We start from the raw sequence: 10,625 nt of genomic DNA, 5'->3' as shown, positions 1-10,625 counted from the left end.
ATTGAGGGAAGCCTCCACTCAGTCCCATTCTATCTTGTACACCATAGAGGTAATCAAAAACTGGGCTATTGAATGCTTTTCTATATCAACAGAAATAACTGCTGCATTATCCTCTAACGGTTCAGAAGTCTCCATTATGTACAAAAGTTGGCAAATATTTAAAGCTGCGTTTCACCCTGGTATGAAACCACTGTGGTCTCTATGGTTGAGTGTAGGTATGTGGGGGAGGAGGTGAGTTGATAGTACACGACTTAGTATTATTTAATCCATATTTAACATTGATAATGGATGATAAGAGCACACATCTGGAGGGGGTCTGTTTTGTTTCAGCAGCGGGATCACCAGAAGCTCCCTAGGTGTGAATGGAAGGCTACCAGGACTGCTGCACCTCTGAAATCTCTCACTCTTGCCTCATACACCTTAATGCATCTCATACACACAATTTTGGAAGATCAATAAACCTTGGGTAAAAAATTGTCTCCGTCATAGTTATTGTTTTCTTTCTCACTTCCAGTAACACACCATGGGGTTGATAAAACCTGCCTGTAATCTCCAGGGCACACACATTTGAAAGCCTTTTAATTAATCTATACACAACAAAGTGACTATCTTTAATGTCTAATGCTTTGTTGTCAGATAATTGTTATCTTTCCATTCCTCAAACAACATCAATATCAGGCTAACATCCCAGACAGTACTGTACTTTGCACCTGTTGGTTTTCTCAACCAAATTCCTTTCATAATTCTACCGACTAATTGTCCCTACCTGTGGACAACCTGTCAACCAGAGAATGTCTAGCTGCAATTGCTGACCTATAACAATTGACTGTCCTGTATGCCAAACCTTTTTTATATAAATCTGCCAAGAGATTCACAAACATAATCTCATCCACCTCAACGGGATCCAAATCCCTTTCCATGAACCAGTGTACCCAAATGTTCCATGCATTCGTATATTTCTTTCTTGTTCCTGGTGCCCATGACTCATATAATAACTCTGAAGCTTCTCCTGATGACGTTGCAAATCTATCTGATTTACTGAAATGCTCCAAACTAGAAAGTTAAGCACCCCTGATTACACCAAAGGATGATCTCTTCCATCCACATCCTTTAAAAGCCCTTCGCCTGCCTCTATCAACATAGGATCGTTCACAGCCAGCTCCATAACAGACGGATACCAAGATTGTGTTACATAAAACTAAGTCATCAACCCTAGCCTGCATTTCAGTCTCCACACATGCATCTGCATTAGAACTCTCTGAATCATTGAGAATGTTGGGAACTCATAAGCCTTCATATCTTTCCAATTGAGACTGAAAGCATCTACTGCTGAGGCCCCTGGGTCTGATCTCCAACTCACATATCTGTCTAATTGATTTGTTAACTCTGGTGCAAATGCAACTGTCTCTAATGGACCCATCCTTTTCTGAATCTCCTGAAATACTATCAGCATCAGTTTACAATTGCTGCAATCCTTCATGGAACTGTAATTCCAGTTTGCCACTAAGTTCGCCTTTCCTGCCAAATATTGTACACTTACGCTTACCCTGTGCTCCATGTAAAATCACTCAAAATCCTTTGCCTATTCTGACAGTCTTTTTGACCTGCTGCCTCACAACCTGTTTATGTCACTGCCGATATGTTATCAATTTTCCAAAGAAGCGTACATCCCTGTACGTGCTTTCAGAAACTGTGAATTCCTCAGCTTTCATCTCCGTACAATTGATATGAACCTTCCTTTCAAGAATACTCCATCTCCATCCTCTTTCCTGAGCATCCAACCTTGCTTAACATTGTAAACTGCTTGCATCTGACTCCAAAGCATAATCTGGTGTTGCACCAAAAATTGCCCGCCCAATCCAAGCTTGCAAATTGTGCAACCACCAGTTTAATTCATCCTGTGCCTTTGAAATCAGCTTCACTTTGTTTCCATACCACAGACCTCTGTTCAAACCTGATTTCTTCAGTCTTTGCAAAGCCCTGTAATTTAAAGGCCCTGGAATATTGCGTTAATCAATGAAGACAGAAGGCCAATTACCCTTACTAATGCCCGCAAACTTACCTCCAGTTTCCTCAGTAAACTTTTCACTTCTCGCTTTATCAACATAATTTTCCTGTCTGGCAACTGAACCTTCACTGTGTCTACTACAAATCTCAAATACTCCATCTGCTGCGATTGCTCCACGATAGATTTTCCCTGATTTATTACAATTCCTAATTCTTCCAAAATTGCCTGAACCATAACTCTGTGTTCCGGCAAAGTTTCTGCATTCATAAACAAAATGTCATCCAGATAAATAAAAAAGCTCACACCTCTTTCTCTGAGGTAACCCACTACTGGTCTCAGCACCTTTGAAAAACACCATAGAGCTGATAACAGGCCTAAAGGGTGGCAAGTGAACTGGTAACGCTGTCCCTTCCAACTGAACCAAAGATATTGCTATCTTATTTGTGCTATTGGTACTGAGACATAAGCGTCTTTCAAATCTATCTTTTCTATCCAGTCGTTGTCCACTAAAGTATCTCTCAAAAGATTGATTCCTTCCATCTTAAAATGTCTGTAATCCACATAAAACTTCTGCTCTATTAAATTGATTACTGGCCTCCAGCTCCTGTACTTTTTCTCCACTACAGAGTACTGACAAACCATTTTTGTTCCTCCGATATCTTCACTTTTGCTTCTTTTTCTAACATTCTTTCTATTTCCTGTTTTACAATATTTACACCTCTTTCTGAAAAATATTTTCCATGTATTTTTTCTCTTGAATTGGAACTGAATGCAATTGCAATGAATGCAATTCTATCACATACCCCTTCAGTGTTTCCAGAACCCAGCAATCTTTTGTTGTCTTTACCCAAGCCTTGAGATAATTTTTTAATGTCCCTTCTGTGTTCTCTGAAAAGAGCCATTTACTTTCTTCATACTCACCTTGTCGTGAATGTGATCCTGCCTGGGATCCTTGCATTCTTCACACAGCATATTCTGCATCTTCCTTCTCTACCTCAATGAGGATATAGACTTCCTGAATAAGAGTTGCCTCTGAAACGTCCTGTATTTTGGGTGTATCCTCCACCTTGTGAAAATGGGATTCTACAATAAGTGTGGCAGAAAGTCTGATCCCGCCTTCCGGCCCTGCCATATAAATGTCCATCTCTGAAAACATTTCTCATTGAGGCATGTACTTTGTCTAGGGCTGTGAATGTCTAACCATGTATCCGTAGCAATTTAACAAATCCATCTACGAACAAAAGTCTCTTGGACTCCTCACTTGTTTTTTTTGTTATCATGAAAACCCCTAGTTTTGGTATTATTTTATAAAGGACTGCCTTATGTCTTTCTTCTATAAGCCATGCTTTGACGTTGACAATGAAACAGATAGCCTTTTAGCTCCATCCTTGCAACAGATCAAGATCTAGATCTGTTACATTAAAATAGAACTCTATTGAAAATCCTTGCAACTTGGCCTAAAGCATCTAGAAGTCTATCTTCACATTGTTTTAACAACCTCTCTAGACCCTTTCTCGGATCATGACCTAACTTAAACAAATAAGTAATGAGATCTATGTCTATAGTGTGGGGTCATTGTGTTTTTGACCTCTATGACCAGCCTTGAGCACTCAGCCTTCATGAGATTTTGCTTATTCCTTTCCAATGGATGTCTAATCTAATATTTTATGTAATCTGTAACTTGCCCGAAAGTGATGGATTAAATACCATTTGGTCCAATGGGTCCCTCACCTCTTTTTTAACTTTGTTCATAGTGTCAAGTCCTGAAAAGTCATTTGTCTCATCATTGTATACCAAATCTAGGATATACCCATCAAACTCTGTGTCTGTATCTTCGTCTGCCCAATTAGGCTGTTTGCTACTTACCTTTGCAGGTTTTACCGGCCTTTCACTCATGCCACTTTGGACACCTATCAGTGACTCACAAGATACCCCTGCCTTATTCTCTGTTAAACCAGTGGCATCTCTGTATTTTTGTTTTTTGAAATATTTGCCTCCTGGTCCTCTATTCTGCGAATCTTCCTCCGCTGAGAGAGACCAAAACTCCTCTTCCTCTACAGTTTTACTTTTCCCGCCTCTTTTTTTTTGCAGTCTACCGAACCTTATTCCCTATTTCTTTATCAATTAGTTTCCTAATGACCTCCTCCTGCACATGCTGTGATGTCATTTCTCCTCTTTCTGCACTTCCTATTTTTCCTTTCCTTTCTTATTATTTTCCCTAAAATGACTTCCCTTGAATACAAGTTCTTCATTTTTTTAAACTTCTAGTACCATTTTTAATTTTCAAAAATACACTTTTTAGGGGCATATTAACAAGGAACAGGGAAAATTAACGCTAAGGGCGCTTAGCGTTAATTTTTTTAACGCTCGCTATCGCTGGATTATATCGCCTGGTTATCGTGTTATTAACAACGCTAACCGCCTAGGCGATAAAAAATCCAGCGATAGTGGCATTTTGGGAAGTTATCGCTGGTAATGCAGCGATAAAACTACAAGGATAGGGATATCCTTGTTGATAGCCCATGGTGGATTTAGCCATGTAATCCACCTCCCATTGGATTACATGGCTAAGTCTGAAAATTAGCAGACGTAAAAAAGCAGCGTTAACCGTGATTAGCGCTGCTTTTTGTGTCTCTAACAGGGTTAGCGTGAAGCTTGATAATAGGAGAAATGATAATAGGAGAAATGTCGCTTAGCGACTAGGGGTTTCATGAAAACCCCTAGTTTTGGTATTATTTTATAAAGGACTGCCTTATGTCTTTCTTCTATAAGCCATGCTTTGACGTTGACAATGAAACAGATAGCCTTTTAGCTCCATCCTTGCAACAGATCAAGATCTAGATCTGTTACATTAAAATAGAACTCTATATTGAAAATCCTTGCAACTTGGCCTAAAGCATCTAGAAGTCTATCTTCACATTGTTTTAACAACCTCTCTAGACCCTTTCTCGGATCATGACCTAACTTAAACAAATAAGTAATGAGATCTATGTCTATAGTGTGGGGTCATTGTGTTTTTGACCTCTATGACCAGCCTTGAGCACTCAGCCTTCATGAGATTTTGCTTATTCCTTTCCAATGGATGTCTAATCTAATATTTTATGTAATCTGTAACATGCCCGAAAGTGATGGATTAAATACCATTTGGTCCAATGGGTCCCTCACCTCTTTTTTAACTTTGTTCATAGTGTCAAGTCCTGAAAAGTCATTTGTCTCATCATTGTATACCAAATCTAGGATATACCCATCAAACTCTGTGTCTGTATCTTCGTCTGCCCAATTAGGCTGTTTGCTACTTACCTTTGCAGGTTTTACCGGCCTTTCACTCATGCCACTTTGGACACCTATCAGTGACTCACAAGATACCCCTGCCTTATTCTCTGTTAAACCAGTGGCATCTCTGTATTTTTGTTTTTTGAAATATTTGCCTCCTGGTCCTCTATTCTGCGAATCTTCCTCCGCTGAGAGAGACCAAAACTCCTCTTCCTCTACAGTTTTACTTTTCCCGCCTCTTTTTTTTTGCAGTCTACCGAACCTTATTCCCTATTTCTTTATCAATTAGTTTCCTAATGACCTCCTCCTGCACATGCTGTGATGTCATTTCTCCTCTTTCTGCACTTCCTATTTTTCCTTTCCTTTCTTATTATTTTCCCTAAAATGACTTCCCTTGAATACAAGTTCTTCATTTTTTTAAACTTCTAGTACCATTTTTAATTTTCAAAAATACACTTTTTAGGGGCATATTAACAAGGAACAGGGAAAATTAACGCTAAGGGCGCTTAGCGTTAATTTTTTTAAAGCTCGCTATCGCTGGATTATATCGCCTGGTTATCGTGTTATTAACAACGCTAACCGCCTAGGCGATAAAAAATCCAGCGATAGTGGCATTTTGGGAAGTTATCGCTGGTAATGCAGCGATAAAACTACAAGGATAGGGATATCCTTGTTGATAGCCCATGGTGGATTTAGCCATGTAATCCACCTCCCATTGGATTACATGGCTAAGTCTGAAAATTAGCAGACGTAAAAAAGCAGCGTTAACCGTGATTAGCGCTGCTTTTTGTGTCTCTAACAGGGTTAGCGTGAAGCTTGATAATAGGAGAAATGTCGCTCAGCGACATTTCTCCTTTTATTTTGCTCTGGAACGTCCACTTTGCATCTCATTAGAGATGCAAAGGGAAGCGTAGTGAAAAAGGGTGCTAACATGCGATTTTGCATGTTAGCACCCTGTTGTTGATAGGGCGATATTTTAATCTCCGCTTCTTTGGTTGTTAAAGCCAAAAAAGCGGAGATAAAGCCCTTGCTAATATGCCCCTTAGTTCTTTAATGCCTAATCTGCGCACCGATTGGCAACCGTCAAGTGTTTAACCGGCATCCGATGCCAATCGGAGACATGCTCCTAAGCAGCCGTGAGCACGTCATTGCACTCCCAGACACCTGCCCAACAAGGCCTAATTCCTTTGAAAACGTTGCACATCAGTCGACACTAAATCATGCCCAACCTGCCTTAGAGAGAAGTAGCTTTGCCACAAACAATGTAGCTTCCCTCGAGGTTTGGGCATGAGCAGCTCTCCCGTGTTGAAGCCATTTGTGATACTTTACTTGAGCCCAATTTGAATATTACGGTAGGCACATTTTACAATTTATCACAGCTGCGACAATCTTTAGAAACACATTTTTTCACTGCAACTCTTCCTGACACTTCAATTTTTTCTTATCGAAGGCCAGAAACGTTTTACCTATCAATACCTAATATTATGACATCCTAAATGTAACCCATTAAATTTACCTGGAAATTGGGTATTTCATACATACTCACAAACATACCAATCAAAAACCATACTAAGTTTGTAAATTACTGTTAAAACACATTCAACTACATACATATAAAATAGGTTCAAAATATACTCATCTGCTCAGAAGCATCAAGCAAAAGACTATGAGATTGAAACGATGGCGATTTATGTACTCAGTGGATTTTCTATTATTCTATGACTTCATGTTGTACTTTTAGTAGCTTTTAAGTGCTGCACAGAAGTATTAAATAAAAGGTTATGCATACTGCTAGCCTCCTGTTTTGACCTAAAATCAATATGAAAAAAACATAAAGTATTATTTCAGTTATACTCTTTCCCTATCCTCTAAATATTCCTTTTAACCATAACCAAGTTCCACCCCATCCATGCTAAATCCATATTTTTTTGGTATAATTCTTTATCACTGCCTCTAATATTGTCTAGTTGCTCATGAACACAGAGCGAAATGTTGGGAATATGTATGCAATGCTCTCCTCCAATAACAGCACTGCCTCCACTATTGAAAGCCAGGACAATACCAGAGCCATACGGTTTTTCAAAATTACAGCTCTTTGAGATTCGAAATGATTCAGCATGAGAACTAAGGCCATTGTAGGGCATTACTGACCTCTTCTAATGTTCTACCAACAGTACTGACTTCATAATTGGTCATTTCCACTCCACACATGGTTGACTGAATGACATGAATCCTGGTAGCTTCAGATATGTTCTTAACAATTTTAAATCATTGTGGTTCGGCCAGGTGCAGCAAATTGCTGGGACTATATAGGTGGGTAGAAAGATCTGGAGCAATCAGTGTGCTTCCTGCCATAGGCCTCATTGACACACACATAGTATGTTCCAGGTTTTCCCTCTAGCCCTCTTCAAGAATATGGTATCACATATTGCAATCGAAAGCAGAAAAAGACTCGCCCATTGAAGTCAGGTATGGCTGTGACAGGAGCGGCATTCAATTTTCATAGGTAGATGATTCCTTTGTGTCTCATTCATTCACAGTGCAACCCTTGGACAGAGTGGGCAATTTGTATAGCTTCTAGCATAATGCTTGGGCTAATGAAAAACAGCAGTGGTCAAAAGAGATGGGCCAGTTACATTATTACATTCCTCAGTGAAGTACCTATGAGGGTGCAGATTAACACATTCAACAGATCCAACAAGGAGAAATATCAAATTATTGGTGGTATTGCCCTTACCAAGTGAGGGAATGCATTTTTACGGTAAACAGAGTGTCGATTCTACAGGTGGCAACATTTTGCACAGGCTTGTTATCCTCTGGGTACCCACCATAATTTCCCTCAACTTAGTACTCAACTATGCAGAAAACATTGATAAACAAAGCAGGGTCTGGTGAAGAAGGATCAGCCATCTACCATAGTCAGAGCTGGTAGAAGTATGGGGGAGAACTTCATCCTGAGGTGGTCTAGGTTTCAGAGGAGCAACATCAGAAGCCCCTCTCTGTATATTTGATATGCCCTGGCTCAGTGCAACAGAGCTAGCAACACAACACAGAGCTGTAACAGAATGCTTGGCAGGTGTGAAGAGGGCTAGGGTTCCAAGGCTCTGTTGTTCTTTTGGAGTGTACACAGGTCAAGATTAATGGTGGGTGGCATACTCCCCTTCGCTGACAGAGTTTGCAAATTTTGCCCACTCCGTGCTCCGCTTGGAGTGCAGAGTTTGGCAAAAACCCTACAACCGGTGCCCGGTGGAGTTTACTGGTGCCCACCACCACTCACATCTAGTGATTACAGTGCGCCCTCTGTCTCTTTCCGTTCCCATCTAATCAGCATGCATCCATGGAGTATATCTGTCCATACCCCTTACCTTCCTGCTGTTTACCGCTAGGCTAAAACATATGCTACTAGAGGCTGCTCAAGTAAACCCCCCCAATTTTGAGGGGGAATCTTGTTTTGGGATAGGCTGAAAGCATATATTTTAATTATTCATTGGTTGCGGTACACTAGACTATGTATCATTGTCTAGGATTGGCTAAGCCGTTCTTGTCCATTTTCTATTGGTTGAGGGACAGAAGTGGAAGTTCATCAGAAACAATGTTTTGCTGCTGCATGCCATGCCACTTATTTTCTACCTCAATGCGGACTAAACAACGTTGTGCAGAAGACGCAATGGCTAATAGGTACTCGGAAAATCACTATATTTCCCTTGGGCTCACTTCTCTTCTGTGCAACTGTGTATATCACACACCGGGCCTCATCACAATGTCGAAGTTGCCTCCAACCGACACCTCGGTCATCGGTCCAGACACTGCAATTACATATCAATGGGAGCTTGTGCTGTGGGCATAGCACAAGCTCCAATAGACAAATGGGAGTATCTGTTCATCACTGCAGTGTGTGGCAGGTACCTCAGGGTGCCTGCCACAAAGTGCGAGTATTAACCTCACCCCCCAACCGGAGGCCGCAGGGTGAAGGGGGCCCTGCTAGGGGCCCCTGATGTTAATTTCCGACAGGCTTTCCACGTCGCAAAGCCCAACATGGAAATCCTGTTAGAAACCGACATCATAATTCCTACAGTGGAAACACTGTCTATAGGCATTAAGGGACGGTCTCTGACTGGCCGAAGGGCTCCTTGTGCCCATCGGAATCCAGCCAGAATGACCGGCCGGTTTGAATTCCGATTGCTGTATTCATAATACGGCGGTCAGAATTCAAACCACGGATGTCAGTCGGAAAGCCTCTGACCTGCGGTCGAAGGCTTTTCGACTGACATCCAAATTAGCCCCACAGTGTCTAATCTTCCCTTGCGATGCAGGAGAAATTCTCTTCTGAAATGAGTGGCCCTGAAATTACATGTCAGTGTGAAGTGAGCGCTGCAACTGAGAAACATCATACCCTCACCCCAGGAGCTATGCATGCAGGCTACCTCTAGACACAAATACCATGTAGAATACATCTGCTGTACTTTTTAAGCTTCATGGTAAGTGCAACTAATTGATTGTAGCTTTCAACTTGCAAGTTTTGGAAGCCCTCCCATTGTTGTTTGCATTTTAGTCCTCCTGAGCTGGGTCAGAAACCACCATTTGTGCCTTCTTTATGTGTACATATGTGCTTTTTTTGTTGCAGTTTTGAACAGCTCAAACTCAATCCAAAGGTATACAGAAGGGCTTTAGGTGACAACCAGTTATATTACAGCACTCTCCCTTCTTGCAGAAGGCAGTGTCTGGTATTGCTTTTGCTTGTGTTGATGGTCACAGCACTTGGGGTATGCTTTTTACCCCACAGATTGAAATTCACTCCAAGAGGGACGTTTACCCTGACACATGCTGCAGACGGGTGCCCACTTGTGGTTAAATGGATTCACCATCTAATCTAAGGGACAGGACATATGAGAAAAGGTACACACATGGTGGTAAGAAGGGCTCATCATGGGGTCACATTGACACGCCACATTGAAGTAGACACACACCATCTGAATTGAGGGACAGAACACATGATAAGAGGTTCACACAGAATGGTATGATGGACTGACTATCTGGCTAAAGGGACATATTATTTTGTAGAAGGCACCATTTTGTAAGAGAGACACATCATATGATGATAAGATGAACACATCAGGTGGTAAAATTGACACAGGTCTGACAAGGGGGGGCTCAGTATTTTGTAAAAGGGTGAAATCATCTGGTAGGGCAGACAGGTCATGTAATCAGCTCTCCTCTCACCTCATTTGTGGAGGAGCACAGCAGCCTGTACTGTGAGTGAGCACAGCTGCTGCCCCTGGTGCATTTCATTCATATTTTGATGGCTAGTTAACAAACAAAAGCATCACCTGTAGTGGCAGGGGAG

This window comes from Triturus cristatus, chromosome 12, assembly GCF_964204655.1.
Source record: "Triturus cristatus chromosome 12, aTriCri1.1, whole genome shotgun sequence".
Lineage (NCBI taxonomy): Eukaryota > Metazoa > Chordata > Amphibia > Caudata > Salamandridae > Triturus > Triturus cristatus.
Note: the sequence above shows the minus strand (reverse complement) of the source record.